Source organism: Thamnophis sirtalis, unplaced genomic scaffold, assembly GCF_051295495.1.
Source record: "Thamnophis sirtalis isolate CommonGarterSnake01/CBP01778 unplaced genomic scaffold, rThaSir2_p1.2 scaffold_3, whole genome shotgun sequence".
Taxonomy (NCBI): Eukaryota; Metazoa; Chordata; class Lepidosauria; order Squamata; family Natricidae; genus Thamnophis; species Thamnophis sirtalis.
In genome coordinates this window covers 153983778-154004517 of record NW_028261383.1, presented here as the reverse complement: position 1 = coordinate 154004517, position 20740 = coordinate 153983778, and the positions used below count along the sequence as shown (strand labels likewise).

At 39.9% G+C, this 20740-nt stretch overlaps 1 long non-coding RNA gene across 1 annotated transcript; it reads left to right on the top strand.

Annotated features, from left to right (window-relative positions):
- The first annotated feature begins 3763 nt into the window (after positions 1–3763).
- LOC148048270 (uncharacterized) lies at positions 3764–20680 on the top strand. Its single transcript, XR_015696056.1, has 3 exons — positions 3764–3826; positions 4735–4848; positions 17296–20680. It is a non-coding gene; the product is annotated as an uncharacterized LOC148048270 (long non-coding RNA).
- The last annotated feature ends 60 nt before the right edge of the window (positions 20681–20740 follow it).

Here is a 20740-nt window from a genome sequence, read left to right as displayed (position 1 = left end):
GGACATAAACAAACCTCACTTTCTAATCAGTCTCGAAAATTGCTCATGAATCACTTCTAAGCTATTAGCGAGCTTCAGATTGATCAATGCGGAAACACCAGGTGAGCCTGCCTTCAGTTCTGAATGGAAGAAAATTTCGCTGATAAACTTAAGAATGTAAAGAATCTGAAAATACACAGCAAAAAGCTAAATCATATTTCGATCTTAGAAAGTTATAGGTGGACTAAGTTGCCAGGTGAAATTGAAATATTGAAACTTTTACAATAGGATTTTGGAATTGGTTAGAAAGAACTAGCAGTTTCTCATAAGTAATAGATTGTTTTTTGTTTATGCAAGAGAAAAAGCAAGAAAAGCAATTTCATGATTTCAAATATTGGACATTAGAAGAGACTAATGTTATCAGGCAGAGGGAAGATTTACAACCATCAGAAATGTTGCAAAGGGTTTAACAATGAAAGAAAGTTTTGAAGAATGAAATCAGAAAATAGCAGCCACAATATCAATGCTAGTAATGATCTCTGTTTCTTTTTTCTTTTTTAAATTTTTTTATTACATAGACAACATATATACACACAACAATAGAAAAAGAAAAGCAAAAAAAATTAATTTTATTTTATTGTTGTGTCTATTAAATATATAACAGAGAGATACGGGTTGTGTATGTGGGGGGAAACATAGTTGGGATGGACTGCCACAGGTAGGGGAATAAGAAACGATACTAAATTATAATCTATTAAATGAAACAATGAATGTATAAGAATGATAAATGTTAAAAGACCTGTAACCAAACGACATACTGTATGTGATGATGGGCATGATCTCTGTTTCTATGGATAGACTTCAGGTAAGCTACAGGTAGTCCTCGATTTATGACCACAATTGAGCCTGGAATTATGGTTATAAGCCATTGTGATCATTTAGTGAAATGCCCACATGATCATCTTTCTTGACAACCACAATTCTGGCACTTCCCATTGTGTTTATTAAGTGAGAAAGTAACATCTTTACATATTTTTCTCTTTGCTTATTGTATTCCTACATTTCTTTTCTTCTGTTTTTCTTCTTGCACTTTCTAGTCTCATTTCTTTCTCTAAGTTTAGTTTGTATTAGATTTTACTATTATAATAAAAATGTCCTCTTTAAGCCCCCTTGATTTAAATCAAGAAAGCCACCGCACTTGCATCAGACTACGAAGGTCCCAATTTCCTCATAGTATCTTCATGGTAGCCACTCGGATACCTTTAGGAACCCCTCAATCAATAGCATATGTGATGTGAGTTACCCAGAAACTGGTATTCAGAGTTATCCTGTCTTTACACTGGGATTAAAAGGGAGGAGGAAAGTTGGTACTTTTCAGAGGTTCTAGGTTTCAACTCCCAAACCGTGGGAAGGTTTATGGGGATTGTAATCCAAAATGCCTAAAGGGCCAAAGGTTGGTTTCCTCTGACATAAAGCCATTTAACTGGCTTTCAGCAATAGAAGCATCTTTCTAATCTGTGATTTCTTCATTTAATTTATGCCTATCTCACTTAGAGGTGAGATTTTAAAGCACTTTGTTGGCTGTCACTACTTCTCACAGGAGCTCATTTACTGTCTTCTGGAAAAGTTTCTTCCAAGTAAGGGAACATGGCATTGAATCCATATTGCGTAATTCCATGCCAGTTTACTTTAACTCCAGTCCCATTGAGACCCATGAGCCTGATTCCTTAATAATGACAATTGTAATGTTTGTTCTAATTTGCATTTCCATAGGAAGCCAAAGACAATTGTGTGTTCCTTTTCCAAACACTAAACATTGACTGCAGTATAGATATTTCCAATTGGTTGCATTCTAGATATAAATAGGCACCATCTCCCATTTAAAGCAGCTAATTTGCCCCAAAGTTATGCTCTTTCTTGAACCTTGCAGGGATAACTTTGAGGGGAAAGGGAGAAACAAGAAAAGAGATCCATGCTAGTTTCTGGCAGATTTCTTAGTAGGTTGGTGATTGTTTTAGAAAGAGTTGGGGATAAGAACCTGAAAGCGTCATATTTTGGCTGAATTCTGTATACAGAATAACAGAGTTGGAAGGGACCTTGGAAGTCTTCTAGTCCAACCACTTGTCTAGGCAGGAAACCATACACCACTTCAGACAAATGGTTATCCAATCCCTTCTTAAAAACATCCAGTGTTGGAGCATTCACAATTTCTTGAGGCAGGTTGTTCCACTAATTAATTGTTCTGTCATGAAATTTCTCCTTAGTTCTAGGTTGCTTCTGTCCTTGATTAGTTCCACCCATTGCTTCTTGTCCTGACCTCAGGGATGTTGGAGAATAGCTTGACTCCCTCTTCTTTGTGGCTCCCCAAGTCCTTCTTTTCATTAAACTAGACCTACCCAGTTCCTGCAACCGTTCTTCATATCTTTTAGCCTTCAGTCCCCTAATCATCTTTGTTGCTCTTTTCTACACTCTTTCTAGAGTCTCCACATCTTTTTTACATCATGGAGACCAAAACTGAATGCAGTATTCCACGTGTGGCCTTACCAAGGCATTATAAATTGGTATTAACACTTCACGTGATCTTGATTCTATCTCTCTATTTAGGTGTTTCAGGAGTGCCTCCTTCAATAACCAAGAAAAAAACTCTCAACTCCATTTTTGTAGAGATAAAGATACTTTTACTGGTTATGAAAAGAAAGCAGCGAAAGGAAAGCAAGATCTGAGCCAAAAAGGCATGAACATGTATATATCAAACGTTTGCCCAGCACTCTCCCCCCAATTACCCCAACCCAATGACCAATCTGCAGCTTCCTAAAGTGTTATGTGGGGTGCATCTTCAAAAAGCCTCATCCAGTTGGTATGCAGAGACAGTTGATCTTGACCAAGTCCAAACCCAGGCCATCAGCATGCTCAGAAGATGGTGAGAAGTAAACTCCCTCTTGATAACTCCTCCACACAAGAAATTCCCCATCCCAAATTCCTCAAGCCCCCTCCCTCCGTGTTTCCATGGCAGCTGATGCAAGCAAGCAAAGTAGAGACTGTCATTGCAGCCTAGAACTGTGTTGGCTTTTTTGGCAGTTTCTGCACACTGCTGGCTCATATTTAAATGGTTGTCCACTAGGACTCCAAGATCCCTCTCACAGTTATTACTATTGAGCAAGGTACCACCTATACTGTACCTGTGCATTTTGTTTTTCTTGCCTAAATGTAGAACCTTACTCTTTTCACCATTGAATTTCATTTTATTAGATAGTGCCCAATGTTCAAGTTTGCCAAGATCCTTCTGTATCTTAAGCCTATCTTCTGGAGTGTTGACTATTCCTGCCAGCTTGGTGTCATCTGCAAATTTGATGAGTTGCCATCTCTCCCCTTGTCCAAATCATTGATGAAGATGTTGAAGAGTACTGGGCCTAAACCAAAGAGTAATGGGCCTTAACCAAAGTGGCTCATGAAGTGACTGGATGGAGATTTTGCTTCAAAGAAGAGGTGCCATCTGGTGGGATAAGGAAGAGGGTCTTTTCTGTCATGGCACTCAATTTCTGGAACATCATCTCCCTAGAAATTAAATTTGCCCCAATCCTTCTGGCTTTCATTCACTTGGTTCTCCTACTGTGCCTTGGGCACTGGGTTTATGGTTAAATTTATATCTTGATTACATTGATTGTATTAGTTTTTTTAAAAAAAAAATCTACATAGGTTATTTGTGCTTTGGTCGTGATGCTTTTGTCTTTGTTTTTATTTCTTGTTAGCCACACAAAGTCATGTGAGATGGAGAGCCAGATAAATTGAATCAATCAATCAATCAGTCAATCAGCCTCGGGAGCGGAGAGCCCCAAGTCGACAACATGTTGGTTTGATTTATTAATTTTGAGAGAACTATTTTTACTAGCTGTATGTATGTTAAGCCTCTTAGACAGTTAGCTTTGTTTGTTGCTTCGGTTCAGAACAATAACAGAAGCAACCAGAAAAAGGGCAGCATTTTTGCAAGGTGAGGTTGGTGGGTTTTGAGGTGCAGAAGAACGGAGGGAGGGTCTCTGTAAACTGCTTGGGGCTTACGTACCCTACCTGAGGGGATCAGAAGCCAGATATGAAAGTTCTGCCACAAAAGCTCAGTGAAGCACAAAACCAAATCAATGTTCAGATCCTGGGCAATAGATTTCTTATGCGTTAGGCTAAGAACATTTGTGGTAGTTCAAAATCCTGAGCTACAAATATTTTCTTCTATCAATCTCTAATATTAAATGTTTATATGACATCCTGAAGGGGGGAACACATAGGAGAAGAATTAATCATTTTCTCCATCTCCCTTCCCTTCCCTCTTTCCCTTTCCCTTACCCCTTAATATACTGAAGGTTCAGGGCAAGCTGTGTGACTGGCATTGCCCAGCATCTTCCACCTGAGGCCATTTCCTTGCTCTTCCTTAATGGTAGGACCACTCTTGAATCCCTGCCCCATTTTTATTTGTCCTTGCAAGAAACTTTTCATGATCTTATTGCAAATTTCACAACTGAGCCCTGAACAACTGTTATTATTTCTTATTAATAAAGGATAATATTTGTAGGTTAGGGTTGACATGAGGGGTCCTTGGTGCTCTCTGAGCTTGCTGGTTTTCTTGCAAACGTTTCATTATCCAAACTAGGTTTTCATCAGTGCTTTCTTATTGAATTCATCCACAAGGTGGCAGTATCTCCTTACATTCACCAGTTGATAAATCTAGCACTACCCTCCCCTCTTTTCTTTTTAACACCCTTTTAGTGTTTCAGACCTCAATTGCTTTCCAACATCTGTCTCCTGCTGGGTGATTATTCGTAAGGAAGATTAAGAAGCAGGAGACAAGATTCTGCAATTGGAATGAACATTCTAGTCCAGGTAAGTTAGACATTTGCTTCCCAGTCTATTTCAAAGTGATGAAAGAAATGTCTTTCTGGGTTCGGCTCCAAGTGGGGAAAAAGACACTGGAGACATGGAGGATGCTTGGAAAGATGGTTTATTGTTGGACAGGGCCACATGGCTTGAGCCCTGAACAGAAAAGGTGATCACATGCTTCAATGTTGGTGGAGAAGAAGAGAAGGGCTGAGAGAGGGGCTTGCTAGGCTTTTTATAACCTGTTCAGTCCCACTTCTCTGTTTCCTGTTCCTGTGTAAGAAATGTATTCTGATTGGTTGTCAGACTCCCAGGGGGCCATGCAGGGGCTATTCTCTAGGCTGCGTTTTGAATCCAGGTTTGGTTGAGTTCTCAGATGCCATGTGGTGAGTTGGGACCAATATTATCATGCTTTAATCCCATCTCCCTAGAGCTGAAGTGGAGAAGCCTTTATTATGTAAAGGGACTAGCTTGGCCTTCTTAATGGCCCATTGACAAAGTGGGGATGGGCAGGAAGCCACAGGGAGCTAATCTGTCTTTTAAAACATGTTTCTTTCCTTTCACATCCAGAGAAATATTCTACCTTTTCAATATTTCCTAGGATATTTCATTTTTCTGGGAGAGGGCTGGGTGATTACTTCCTGCAAAAGGACATCGATAGCCGCTTGCCAAGGGGCTCTAAAAGAGAAGCTTATAGTGTCTTTCATTGACAGTTAGAACAATTAATCAGCAAAACGACTTGCCCCCAGAAGTAGTGGCCACTTCAGCACTGGTGTTATGACCCAGGGCTGGCGTGTAAGCAACACATGCTAGGTGGAGGCTTGTCAGCCTTTGTACAACCACCATCCTCACAATCCAGCAATTCCCGGTCTGTTCCCAAAGTCTCTGTACACAGTTTACACGTACAGTCCAAGAGCAAGCCTCGAACGTGCACACATTGCACCTGTGTAGTGCAACTTTCTGGCAGTGGAAGTCCAAGGGAGCCGCACCGCTCTGGGAGGAAGACATGACTTCAAACTTGTCAAAGTTCACGACAAATGCCTTGGAATATTGCGGCATAGAGAATGCACCAAGAATGCAGCAAAAACTCAGAACAGAGCCATGCCGCCATTAGCCTGCTGATGTCAAGGCAAAGAATCAAACATCCATCTACAACAGCATACAACCTGGTCTGCTAACATCAACCATTGCCTTGCTATTTGGGAGGGACTGGTTTGGAATCCTGCCAGAACCATGCCCTGCGAGCGTGCTCCTTCTCTGTGGACTTTCTTTGTTATATACAGGCTGTTGTTTGGGGGACTGAGGGTGGCTGCCTTCAGAGAAGCGTGGGGTGGAGACTTACCAGTTGGTCGTTGGAGGGCTGTTTATTGGAACATTTACTTAGAGCAATAAAGGACTCTTTAGAGGTCTGCCTTGCCTTGATGACATGGGTCATAACAAGATGTATCAGATCATTTGCAAAACAAATCATTGTCCAGTTTCTACCTGTATTGGACTTCACATCTTATAATTCCCAATCAGTTTTGGGAAATGAAACCCAATACAGATGGAAGGCACCAGATTGAAATTGGCTGGCTTAGGAGTTGTGTGGAAAAAATATATAATTTAGGAAGAGGAAGCAGTGTTATCATTGACAGTTAATTTAATTTACCGTATTTTTCAGAGTATAAGATGCATCTTCCCCCCCCCCCCCCAAAAAGAGAGTGAAAATTTAGGTGCGTCTTATATAATGAATACAGCATTTTGGGCCTACTGAAACCCCGCCCCCTTTGCAAAATGGACATGGACAGGGTTTGGGAGGCTTGCAAAGTATTCCCAAAATGGACCGTTTTTGCTCATTTCCCCCCCAGCCCCCAGGAGGACTCTACAAGCCTCCCAAAGCCTCTGCATGCCCCCTTTTTTTTTTTTTTGCAAAAAATGGCCCATTTTTTTACTCGTTTTTACCTCTTCAAAATCATGGTGCGTTTTATACTCTGGTGCATCTTATAGTCCGACAAATATGGTAATCTCATTTAATAGAAATATACAATTGCATTTCTAGAACATGCACACCATTCTGGGCAGTTAACAGTCCTCTGTATTTATTGTCAGTCTCTTTGTTGCACCTACTAATAGGTGGAAATTTGCACTGGTGTATTGTTGCTCCCATGCTGCAACCATTTTTAAACAAACAAACCAGTGGTGCAATTCAGCCGGTTCTATTCGGTTCAGGTGAACCGGTAGTGGTGGGGGCGGGAGGCTCCCCCCTCCCCCCTGGATGTCATCACGTCCTGTTTTTTACGCTCTTCGCATGCTCACATTTACGAACCGGTAGCGAAGGTAAGTTGATTTCATCCCTGAAGCAAACCCTCCCCTCATGACAGTAATATTGTGATAACCAAAACACTATCTCAAAATTCTCCAATGGGCCCACTCAGGAACATTAGACACTTCTTGCCATAAATCACAGTCTATAGACCACAAAAGCTGGGTTCATACATCTCACTGGATGGCTTTAAAGAAAGCATCTATAAATTTAGAGAAGATATATTTGTCAATGGAATTGATCCTGGTGGTGAGACAGCAGTAATAGAGGCAGATGCAGCATCTTTTCTACTATCACTGCCACTTTGAATAGCAATCTTAAATAGGTAAGGGCTTGCACAGTGTTGAAACAAGGGAGGGAAAGTCTGCGGAACAGGGATTCTGCAATTATTTCTGTAAGCCTTGAGTCACATGACCAGGAGGGCGGGAGGCTTAGAATGATGGAGGCGGCAACATTCTGAGACCCTCTCAGGAAGATACGGAGTGGAAATTTATTTATCTGGATTATTTCTGCAAGCCTCCATTAGATCTATTTTGAAACTCAACATTTCTTTTGCCAGTTTCAGGCCGCTTCACCTCATGTCTTTCCAAAGTTCTGTTGGATTGGAAATAATGTAAAGAAGAAGACAGAGGAATCTTCTTGCAGTGGGGAAATCTGTTGGTTGCAGATTAAACATATGTAATGCCCTACCCTGATGGCTAACTCTCTTTGGGAGGGTGGAAAGTGGAGTTCCACAGAAGAAATCATTGGCTGGAACCCAAAACAATTATATATATATATATTGGATAGCAATAGCAATAGCAGTTAGACTTGTATACTGCTTCATAGGGCTTTCAGCCCTCTCTAAGCGGTTTACAGAGTCAGCATATCGCCCCCACAGTCTGGGTCCTCATTTCACCAACCTCGGAAGGATGGAAGGCTGAGTCAACCTTGAGCCGGTGAGATTAGAACCACTGAACTGCAGATAACAATCAGCTGAAGCGGCCTGCAGTACTGCACTCTACCCACTGCGCCACCTCGGATAGAAGACATAGCATTTCGTTGTCAATCCACTTGCTTCCTTTAATAGTGACATTGGTGGGAATCAGGGGTAGTAGTAATTATTTACCTTTCCTACCGGTTCGCGAATGTGAGCATGCGTGCACACACTTTACTCACATGTGCCACTTCTGTGCATTCACAAAGCCTTCTGCATATGCACTTTTTACTGAAAAAGGGCCTAAATGGGATGCCATAGAACTGGGGTAGGTGGGCAGGGCCACCCGCGATTTCTGCTACCGGTTTGGGTGAACTCATCCGAACTGGTAGAATACCATCTCTGGTGGGAATGCCAAACATTTTGGAAGAAAACAGGAGATCTGATGGTAAAATGCTGGCTCTTATAAATGGGAGGAAACTCAGACGTACTAAAAGTTGTCAATTAAAAGAAAAAAGTTGAATACTCCACCAGATTGCTGGAAATGCAGACAAAACCAAGGAACATACTATCATATGTGGTGGACGTGTCCAAAAGCAAAACAATATTGGAATAGAATAAGAAATTGGCTAGAAAAAATAACTAACATCAAATAGACATGAAACCGGAATTATTTTTATTGGGAATATTTGCAGGGAAGTACGATAGGAAAACACAATATTTAATTTTACATATTACAACAGCAGCGAGAATAATGTATGCACAACTTTGGAAAAATAACAATATACCATCAGAGGAATACGTGATAAGGAAAGTTTTAGAGTGTGCAGAGATGGATAGTCTCATAATAGAAATTAAAGATAAAGGAGAAGCAGATTTCTATATGGTATGGAATGATTGGTATAAATGGTTAGATGATAGGTGTAAAGGTTAAGGATGATATAGGAGTTAGAAAATAGTAATAAACTTGTATTAATGGAAATGACACATAATGAAAGAGTATAATTCAATAAATGAATATATTAGTATGTATAGAAAAATATTGGAATTATATGTATAGATATTTATAGATAAAGATAGATTGAAATAGGGGAGGGGGAAGTGATATATAATGGATGTATACCGATGTAGAAACATTGTATAGAAGGAAAATGTCTAATTTCTTTTTTAAAAAAACTGTTTAATAAAAATATTGGGGAAAAAAAATAAAAAAGAAAAGAAACAAGCCATTTAAAATTTATTTAACCTAGCTGGAGAAGATCTGTAAGTTTCCACACATAGCACCCTGCATTATGTAAGGAGGTTACCAGAAACAAAGAATGTGCATTTGTTTTCCACAAGTTTTGCCCCATTTTAGGACCTTTCTTTTCAATGTTGTTAAGCGAATCATTGTGGCTGTTAAGCTAGCAACATGATTATTAAGTGAATATGCCTTCCCCATTGACTTTGCTTGTCAAAAGTTCGTAAAAGGGGATCACATGACTCTTTTGGGGACACAGCAGCTGTCATAAATATGAGTCTGTTGCCACGTGGCTGAAATTTGATCACGTGACCATGGGAATGCTGCAATGGTCGTAAGTGTAAAAAATTGTCATAAGTCACTTTTTTCAGCCCCACTGTAACTTTGAACGATCACTAAGGAACTGTTGTAAGTTGAGACTACCTGTAGTTTACTGCATATATCACCCTTTCCTTCAAAGATGGGGATTTTCCTTCCATTTCCTCTTATGCTCTGTCCCTCATATAGTACATTCTGTCCAAATGAGAGGAAGTGGTTGTGATAGCAGCTTCAATGTACAATTGTTGAGTCACAAATTTCTGCTGACAATGACCACAGGGGTTTCCCCAAGTGAGGAGCTTTTATTCCAGCTCCAGGCAGATCAAGGCAGAACGGTTGAATTTGTGTAATGTACTGTACCAACTCAAGTTGAACAGAGTCAAGTTTTACTTCATAAATTGTGTCTGTACATTGAACCCTAAATTAAACCATGATGAGGAACATGGGTACGTTTCTGCACTTCCCAATCTGTAATCTAGGATGCTATGTGAACTTGAACAATGTCTCATATCTATTTGGTGATTGAATAGGGACTTCTCTTTGCCATTTCTGCTTCTGCCAACAAGCTCTTAAGTAATGCCTTTGTTCCACTGATGCTTTTCTATCTCTCATAAAACTTTTAATAGCAGCATCAGAGAGTGTGAAGCATTCTCAGATATGTCAAATGCCTATGAAATATCATTCACAGACAACAAGCAATGGCAGAGTGGTTATGGCTTGTGGGATTTGTTACCTAAATATATTGACGGCATTTAGCTGGGAAAAGAGCAGGCCTAAAATATGTTGGATAACTCAAAGGCATCAAAAGCAGGTGCGAGAGAGATAATGCAAGGGGTAAAAGAGATCACTTACAGCAGTCTGTCATGGAAGAGAAATAAATATTGTTTGTTTGCTCTATTCAGAAAGTTGATTTGACGACAGTTTGATTGAATCTCTGACCTAAACGGTCTATCTGTACAGCATCAGAAAGCTGAACTGAACCACTGAATTGATTGAATCACTCAATTCAGAAGTAGGAATTGGATTGACTTCATTTGATAATTCATTTTTAACATCTGCATCAAATTGGATCTGATTTTCCAAATTGAAATGAGATGGTTTAAATTAGATGCTGCAGAATTTCCACAAGTCTAATAGCCAGGAACAACAGATGAACAACAAATCACTGTTGAGAACAGTTAACAGACATGAAAATGTCAAGATCGTATATGGAAAGTTTGAATTAATCAGGATTTGATTCCCTTGTAAGGAATCGGTGGTAGAAAATCTACCTACCCAGCAAAATCTATCTTTGGGAAATAATGGGGCAGAAAAGTGCCTGTCAATGTGAAAAGAGATAAAAGATGTTCTTTGCTTTTAAAAAAGAATTTGTTGAAAAGTTAAGAGGGAAGAATTAAGGGGTGAGTGTGCCTCCTGGCTCTATTTCTATCATGCACATGGAGGAGAGAGGTATTGAAAAGTATTGGGAAGGATCAAAGACACACAAGCTTCTTCAAATGATACTAAATTAACCAACCTTGGCTGATGACTAAAAGTAAGGCCAGATCTGGTTAATATGTAGATGAGAAACTACTCAGGAATTTTAAAGCTGTAAGACAGCTTGGGGAATAATAATAATAATAGCAGAATAGAAGAGAAATAACTGGACAAGATAACAAAATACAAAGTTTCCGAAACAGAAATAGAATGACTGTGGCAAACAAAAGCAAAGGGAGTACAAATAGTAATAGGTGCCTTGGGTGTAACCCCAAAACAATTGGAGCACCCGTTGAACACAATCAGCATTAACAAATGTTACCATCAGTCAATTAAAAATGGTAGATTTACTTGGAACAGCTTATATCCTGCGACAATATTTCTAACACCATCAAATACCAAAATCTGACTACCCCTTGAAAAGGACTTGATAGAATAGATGGACAAAAATGCAAAATGCAATTATAACATGTGGCTGATTGTGTGATGAACCATAACAACAACAATATAAGTTTATACATTAATAATAATAATAATAATAATAATAATAATAATAATAAACTAAGTTAGATACAATTAAAGTTTTGATTATTAGGAGGAAAATGTTATGATACAGGATATAGTCAAATAAAGGAGGGACAAGAATAACAATGCATATATAGATATGGGTATAACATAAGGAAACTGGATGCAAACTTTAAACAGTGATTTGGAAAGGAGGATTAGAAAACTTTGTTATTAAATATTATGGATGTTTAGCTAGAAGGATTTAGTGTTAGTGGAGGATTTTAGAATTAGTAATTGAAAGGCCAGTATATGGTTATGTATTTAACTTTGGTATATTTTATGATGAAGGATGTTTAAACAATTATAGTCAAATGAAAATGGAGATATAATGATAGTGACATGTATAAATATTTGAGATAAAATATTTAAGTTAATATGAATTATGTTTGTTGACTGTGGAAGAGATGCACGAAAGGGTTTTTTTTTTTGTAACCAACTGATACACTTTCTATAGCATGTAAAGAAGGATTGTCAGCCTCTGCTTCGCTGCTGCTTTTCGGCTGCCATTGAAACGGGGAGGGAGGGCATGGTATTTGGGAGGGGAATCATTATGTACTGGGAGGATTGTTATTAGGAGCGCATATGGAAGAAGGGAGTTTCCCGCCAAGGCCAACTGTCCAGCATTCCAGCCTGATGATGCTTTTTGAAGACATCTCCCACCTGGCGGTTGGGTGAATTATTATTGGATTATGAAATGGGGTGCCAAGGGGAGGGGATTGAATTATACATGATATCTATTGCTTTCGCGCCTTTTACTCAGACTCAGCTTTGCTTTGCTACTCATCGTTTGTAATTAGTAAAAGTACACTTAATTCTAAAGCATGGAGTTGAGTGGCTTCTTTCTTGATTATTAAACGAAGGAGCACCTGACAAGGATGATGTATTTGTTTCAAATTAAAAATTAAAACATGTTTTAAAAAAACAATATAAGCATAAAAAATCTGGGAGGAAGTCAGGGTAAACAACTTCCATATTATGACCAACCAAGACATATGCATGGACATCTCCATGTATTCACGGGGAGATAATTTGGAGGAGTTTTTACCGTGTATTTTTTTCCCTTATATTTATATGCTGACACAATCAGAATGGTCCCTTGGATGTGTGGAAATATTGTCTGCCAATTCAGATTTACTCAGAAACCATAATTAAGCAAGTCCTGGTTAGCTGCATGTGCATATAAAAACTATCAGAACAATAAAGAAAATAGTACTTACATCAGCAATTTTTGTTAAACCCCTCCCCAAATCCCATTTAGCATGACTGACAGATGGCAGTGAAAACTGTATTTGACTTGAGACAGGCTGTACCTCACAGGTGAAGAACCTATAGATCTTTGGATGACACTAGACATTATAGCCCTACAACAGTGATGGTGAACCTTTTAGATACCAAGTGCCCAAAGTGCATGCACGTGCATGCCCAAACTGAAAGCTGTGCATGAACGGACCAGCTGGCTGGCAGGAGGCAAGCCATCTCAAGGCAGCGCAGCAAGAGATAAGATCTTTTTCTTTCGAGAGCTTCTGTTTCATCATTTGCAGGGAAACAGAAGCAAACGACAGAAACGCCACGGAGATCTGAGCTGGGGCGACAGCTCAGGTGCCAGCAGAGAGGGCTCTGCATGCTATCTCTGGCATGTGTGTCATAGGTTTGCCCTCATGGCCCTACAATATCTAGGGGATTAGATTGTTGCCAACCATAGATGGGTTTAAAACCCTCATAGTTGCAGTTCATCAAAACAACACCAATGCCAGGCTTCCTCTTCCCCAAATCTTTCTTTCTCAGTTATTTCACGGTTACTTTTGTTTATGTGTTGTTGCTATTCTTTCTTTCTTTCTTTCTTTCTTTCTTTCTTTCTTTCTTTCTTTCTTTCTTTCTTTCTTTCTTTCTTTCTTTCTTTCTGTGTGTGTTCCTTCAAGTCAAGTTTTGATTCCTGGCAACAGACAGGACTATTTTCTTGCCATGGTTTTTGGACAGTGGTTTGCCCCTGCCTTCTTCTTAGGAGTGACAGAGGGACTGGCCCAAGGTTCACTTAGCTTTTGTGCCTAAGGCGAGACTTACGGTCTCCCCATTTTTAGCCTGATGCATTAACCATCGTTGGAAGAAATGTCCATCTGGGTTCAGCTCCAAGTGGGGAGAAAGACACTGGAAACATGGTGGCTGTTTGGAAGGATGGTTTAATGGTGGACAGGACCACATGGTTTGAGATCCTGGCCAAAAAAGTACATAGGTGTCTGTGAGAGAGAGATTTATACTCTCTCTTGGGGGGGGGGGGGGGCTTGGAGCTGCCTGTTCCTGTGTAATAAATGTATTCTGATTGGTTGTCAGACTCCCATGAGACTATGCAGGGGTTCCTTTGTAGTGTCTTGAGTCCCAAGCATGGATGAATCTTGCTGGGTAATGCAGTGTTTTTCAACCACTGTGCCGCGGCACACTAGTGTGCCGTAACATAGTGTAAGGTGTGCCGTGGGAAAAACACCCGCCTATAGTCAATATAGGCACAGAGTTAAAATTTTTAAACATTTTCTAATGGTGGTGTGCCTCGTGATTTTTTTCATGAAAAAAGTGTGCTTTTGCACAAAAAAGGTTGAAAAGCACTGGGGTAATGTAATCTCCCCAGGTGCCATGTGAGGGCATTCACTTATGAATCGATCTAGCTAACTCTTTATCTCTTAAGTGGTGACATCTGCTGGGGGCTATTGAGGAGGGTGGGGGCTATTAAGAGTGAGTCTGCTTCCTGACTCAAAAAACCACGTTTCTCCATTTCTCATCCAGGGAAATATAATATTCTGCCTTTTTAATAATTCTTAGAATATTTAATTCTTCTAGGAGAGGGGTGGATGCAAACCTCCTATACCACTACACCAAACTGGAAAGCCAAGATGGCAACCATAACCTTGTCATCAAAGCCCAAGCTTTTTTTTTTTTAAATGTGCATTGCAATTGCTACAGTTATGGCCACCATCTTGGACTCTCCTTCCCCCCTGCGGAGACCCCTGAGTGTTACTGACGTAAAGATTGCTCCAGCTTACAAAAAAGAGACACATTGGGCAATATGGGGAAGTAATGAGAAGAGAACTATTACATCCTCAAAATATTTCTGACTTATTGGAAATTTTTTTAGAGGAGGCCTCTTCCTCAGGAAATCATATGAAAGAGTGAATAAGAATAGAATCTCATTGGCTAGAAGGACCACTAAAGCAGTTAGCCTGACTATGAAAAACCAAGCAAAACCTATTACTTTAGCCAACAGTTATAAGAAACAGTTAGTAGATTTAGACTGCAATCCTACATCTTAGTTTTTCCTATGTTAATAGAAGCAAAGGGTTACTTATTAATACAGGTAGTCCTCAAATTACAAACATTATTTAGTAACCATTCAAAGTTACAACAGCAGTGAAAAAAGTGTCTTATGATCATTTTTCACACATGTCTGTTGAAGCATCACGTGATCAAAATTCAGGTGTTTGGTGACTGGCTCATATTTAGGATGGTTGCAGTGTCCCAGGATCACATGATCACCTTTCATGACCTTCTGACCGGCAAATTCAACAGGGAAAGCAAATTCACTTAACAGCGGTGTTACTAACTTAACAACTGCAGTGATTCACTTAACAATTGTGGCAAGAAAGGTCATATAATGAGGCAAAGCTCACTTAACTGTCTCACTTAGCAACAGAAATTCTGGGCTCAATTATGATCATAAGTCAAGGATTACCTGTACAGTAACCCTATTATCTTGGTGGGGGGGACGACCCAAAAGAGGCAAATCTTAAAGAGGCTTATAGGGATAAAAAAAATTGCTTATGTTTATAATTTTGCTTCACAAAGAAAAATTCAACAGCAAAACCAAGAAAAATGCATATTCTAATAAAAATATCTAAATTAGCAAACAGGACATGTAAATGTATTTTTCAATTATCTTTCAATTTCCATATTTTTCATTTAAATACGAGGAACTGTGAATTTAGTGGTACCATTTGTAGGGTAAATGTTAAATGACCATATGAAGGATAAAAGTGAGTATTTGCAAAATAAATAAATCCAAAGGACTGCTTTTCCGAAATAAAGTACTGCTCTTTATGTTAAAGGATGTACGTTGTTGTAATCATGAGTCTAACGCAGCTTGGAGGTTACATCCTGGGGAACTATCAAATTTGTGTGACTCATCTTTGAATAATCTTGTATACATTTAGGATTACTGTATAAAATGCTATGGCAACACTGTATTCATAGGAAAGCATCCAAAAGTTTCTCCATCATTGATATATCCTGAACACAGTCCTGGATTGATATCATGTGGCTTGCCTGTCTGTACCATTGAAGTAGGTTTGAAGGCATTTATATCTCAGCTGTGAAAAAAAATAGTGCATTTCTCTATCGGAAGACAAATGGGAAAGGGAAATGAGGTAAATCGTACATTAGGTGAGAAGAAAAATAAAACCAAAATGCTTAAGTGGTGCATATGGGAAATTAGCACCCACCCCTCTCCTAGAAAAATGAAATATTTTAGGAAATATTAAAAGGACAGAATGTTTCCCCTAAAAGGGAGGCAGAAACTCACCCCCCCCCCTTTGTCAAAGGGCCATTAAGGCCTGAGCCAGTCTATTTTACATAACAAAGATCTATCTCCTTCAGACAGAGCCATAATAGGAATCCCAAAGCCCTTTCATTACATCATCACCCAGCAAGAGTCAACCAAGCTTGGGACTCAAAGACAACCTATGAAGTTACTCCTGCATGGCCCCATCGGAGTCTGACAACAATCAGAATACAAGCTCAAATTCAAAGCCCAACAGAGGGTATAAATCAGAAGTGGTATTCTACCGGTTCGCCTGAACTGGTAGCGGAAATCATGGGTGGCTCCGCCTACCTGCCCCCGCATCTATGGCATCCCATTTAGGCCCTATTTTCTCCAAAAGTGCATGCGCAGAAGGCTGAGCTCATGCGCCGAGATGGCATGTGTGAGTGAAGTGAACGTGCCCCTGTGCTCACATTTGCGAACTGGTAGGGAAGATAAATGAATACCACCCTTAGTATAAATCTATATCTATCTCTCATCCTTATGCCTTTTTTCCCAGGATCTCAAACCATGTGGTCCTGCCTACCACCATTAAAACATCTTTCCAAGCAGCCTCCATGTTTCCAGTGTCTTTCTCCTCACTTGGAACCAAATTTCTTCCAACGTGCAAATGGCTGTAGATTTGGGTACTGCAAAAACCTTCAAAGGTTATCTTGGCTGCTGCTGGAGATTATCTATTTGCCCAGTAAATTTAAAGCTTAAATAACATTAACTTTTTTTCCTGCCTAATCTTTGATTTCTAGCCCCGTTTTTCCTTTTCCTTCCTTTCTCAATGCTGCAAATGCTTCCCCTTATGTTCTTTTCATCTTTTTCCTCCCTCCCCTCTTTTGCTTGCTTTTTATGGGAAAGTATGTACATGTAGGATCTGAGCTAATGGTTTATTTATAAGGGGGAACAGTTGCTATACACACAGGGATCAATTTATTTTGCAAATGGCATAGCTTATTTCATAGGCAATTAATTTTTATCAGTAGCTATTAATTTAATCAATAGTGTCCTTTTACTGTTCAATTAACTGTCTACCCCTCCCTCTCTTTTTTGCAATGTAGCTGCTGCAAAAATCTGCGACACCTGCACAGTTTTATTGAGGAAGGGGAAATTCCAAAATAGGTTTCAGCAGGAGCTGATAGTCATTGGCTGGCAAGCTAGACACCAGCATTCTGGCTGTGGAATTCTGGGAGTTGAAGTCCACACAGGTTGCCAAGGTTGAGAAACACTGCGGAGGACAATCAACTTATTTCTTTATATGTTGTCTGTAGACTAAAGGTAATCCTCGACTTAATGACCGCAATTGAGCCCCAAATTTCCATGACTAAGCAAGACAGTTGGTAAGTGAGTTTTGCCCCATTTTACAACCTTTTATTTTTACCACCGTTGTTAAGCAAATCACTGAATTTGTTAAGTGAATCTGGCTACCCCATTGACTTTGCTTGTCCAAAGCCAACTGGGAACATTACAAATGGTGATCACATAACCTGAGGATAGCGCAACTGTCATAAATACATGCCAGTTGCCAAGCGCCTGAATTTTGATCATGTGACCAGAGGGATGCTGCAATGGTTATAAGCATGAAAACCGAACATAAATTACTTTTTTTAGTGTTGTCATAACTTCAAACAGTGACTAAACAAATGGTTGTAAGTCGAGGACTACCTGTATACTGAAAACTGAGACAAGTCCTATATAATTACTCCAGGGGCATATTTGCTGTTACGTATTTAGCATAATGGTCAATCCCACTTTATGCTATCGATGCCTTTGTAATGTTTATCAGATATACTCTCCAGTAAGAAGTGCCAAAGGACTCCTGAAAAGATTCAAAAACAAATTTCAATGGAACAAGAGCTTCCGGATTGATCTACCACATCCTTATTACTTCTATTTCTTTGACCAACATAATGTACCAATGGCTTGTTTACCTAACAGTGTGTCAATAGTAATTCTGAGATTATGTATTTGCACATCAATCAACCTTGCATACAGAAACATTTACAGATACAGAAACATTTATCAGTCATAGCACAGAGAGAGAAAGAATTTTATCAAGCTGACTACCTAGATTACTTGATTCTGCATATGTAGCAAGTTTGCTGTGTATTGCTTTAATTCGCACAGTAAACCTGACCTTAGATAAATATTGCAAAGGGCAGCATATAAATCCCTCCAATGGTGGGAAAGCCGTAAGAAGATTTCCTGGCCTTGCTTGTTTTCACCTCTGCAGGAGCCTCATAATGAAGAAATTAAACGGGGCAGAATTTTCCTGGCATAAGAAATCAGTGGCAGGGAAATGGCTCCCCTGTTTCATCTGTGTGATCTCAGCTGCTAGTCAGCAGGAGGGTATGGGTCAATTATGAAAAAATAAAAAATAAAGAAAGCAAAAATGAAAAAACATGTTTGCACAGGGTCTAAACAGAAGAGAAACAGCAATGTGGCACAGATTGCAAGGAGTTTGGTTGAAGCCAAGCAGATCTGGCTTTGATTAATATCTTGATGGGAGAGAGAAGGTGGCTTCAGGAATGTACAAATATGTCAAGATGATCAATACATTTCTTTAAAGAAAAAAAATCAAGAATCCTTTTTTAGCAGCTGCAGTCTGGCATGAAGAAAGTAAATATTTAACAACTTCTTATCCAGACTAGGGACGCAATGACTCAGTGGCTTAAGGAGTGGAGATGGTCTCTGTTCCAACGCTTGAAGCCCTAGCATCACATAGTGGTGTGAGCCTCCATCACTCACCTCAGCTTCTGCCCACCCAGGAGTTCAAAATTGTGTTATATGCAAGTAGATAAATAGGTACCACTTTGGTGGGGAGATGAGAGCTGGTGCTTTGTGTGGATGGTTAGAATCCTGCTGGTGCTGGCCCTTTCCAGGTGTAACCCCCGTTTGCAAGGCAGCTTTGATAGAGGGAGAGGGTCCCAGGTGACGCTGCAGGAGAGCCATGGAGATAGGTCGTCCCCTGTGTGGCACACCTTGGAAAGTGCAGAAGTGTGAACCCAACAGAGCTAGCAATCTTAAGCAGCCAAACTATTATTCTATATTAGTGTATTGGCATTGTACTGTCCTAGCTAATGTAACATCGTCATATGCTAAATAATAATAATAATAGTAGTAGTAGTAGTAGTAGTAGTAGTAGTAGTAGTAGTAGTAGTAAAAATCAAGACCAGAAAGAGGGATGAAAAAAGCTGCAACTCTAGATAGTGATAGTGAAGACATGAGTAACAGTAACCTAATTGGAAGGGATCTTGGAGGTCATCTAGTCCTACTCACTGCTCACACATGAGGCCAGATATAGCCCTCCAAAGCATGGGAGTCCTGCTGGAAGAAACATTGACCAAGTTGTAAGCAAGCGACCAAGCAGCTCAGATCTGGAGCCCCACCCTGGCCATTCTGGCAGTCATTTGGCCTCCTTTCCACATGCATAGAGTTGTCCTCTTCCTCAAAAGCCATTCCAGCTGTCTCACTAATCTCAGCTCTTGAGAAATAGGACATGCACAGGAAGCCATGGTGAAAGTGAATGGGGCCCAAATCCATTTCACCCCAGGCAATTTAAAAATTATTTTGCTGAAAGCTTAGAGCAAGCAAAAAAGAAAAAAAAAAACCAATGACTTAAGCATGCAAACAAGAGCTTCCAACTGTCTGTTTTGCAGTTGGACTCTCAATGGCTGTAATAGATAATTCAGGGTTTCCAAAGGAGGAACAGAGATCGTCCTTCATCAAATCATTGCGTAGAACCCTTGCTTAGCGTGGGGCCGCTAAAAGGTGGCCAGATGCAAAGGAAACTGGGAGGCGGGTGGAGGCAGCCAATATTTCATAACTGGTTAGTAGACAGAATTCCAGCAGGTTCTGCTTTCCATCCCTTTATGCACCCTTCTTTGCTTCAGTGTACATTGTGTACAGATCTCATTTCAAAAAGGATGTTGCAGCAGAACAGTAGAAGTTCCGAAATAACCCACAAAGGCAACCTCTATCCCTGGGCAGAGGCAACTTCCCCATTTGGGATGGGTTGGTTGAGAAGATTAAAAAAAAAATCAATCAACAAAAGAGGAGTCTATGATTTGGTGATTTTTCTGGAGAAACGCTCTGACCTAAGCGTAGTACATAAAATTATCTTCTAGAATGTCCTACCTGTCAATTACTACTTCAGCGTCAACCACAGCAATACACGAGCACACAATAGATACAAACTTAAGGTAAACCGCTCCAAACTCGACTGCAGAAAATACGATTTCAGCGACAGAGTGGTCAACGCCTGGAATGCACTACCTGGTTTCTTCCCCAAACCACCAAAACTTTAACCTTAGATTGTCTACTGTTGACCTCACCCCATTCCTAAGAGGTCTGTAAGGGGCGTGCATTAGTGCACCAGAGTGCCTACCCTCCCTGTCCTACTATCCCCATTTATTTGTATCCATTTCATGTATCCATACCATGTTTATACTTATATCTGTTATCTAATCCATGTTTGATGAAATACATACATAAAAATAAATCCTT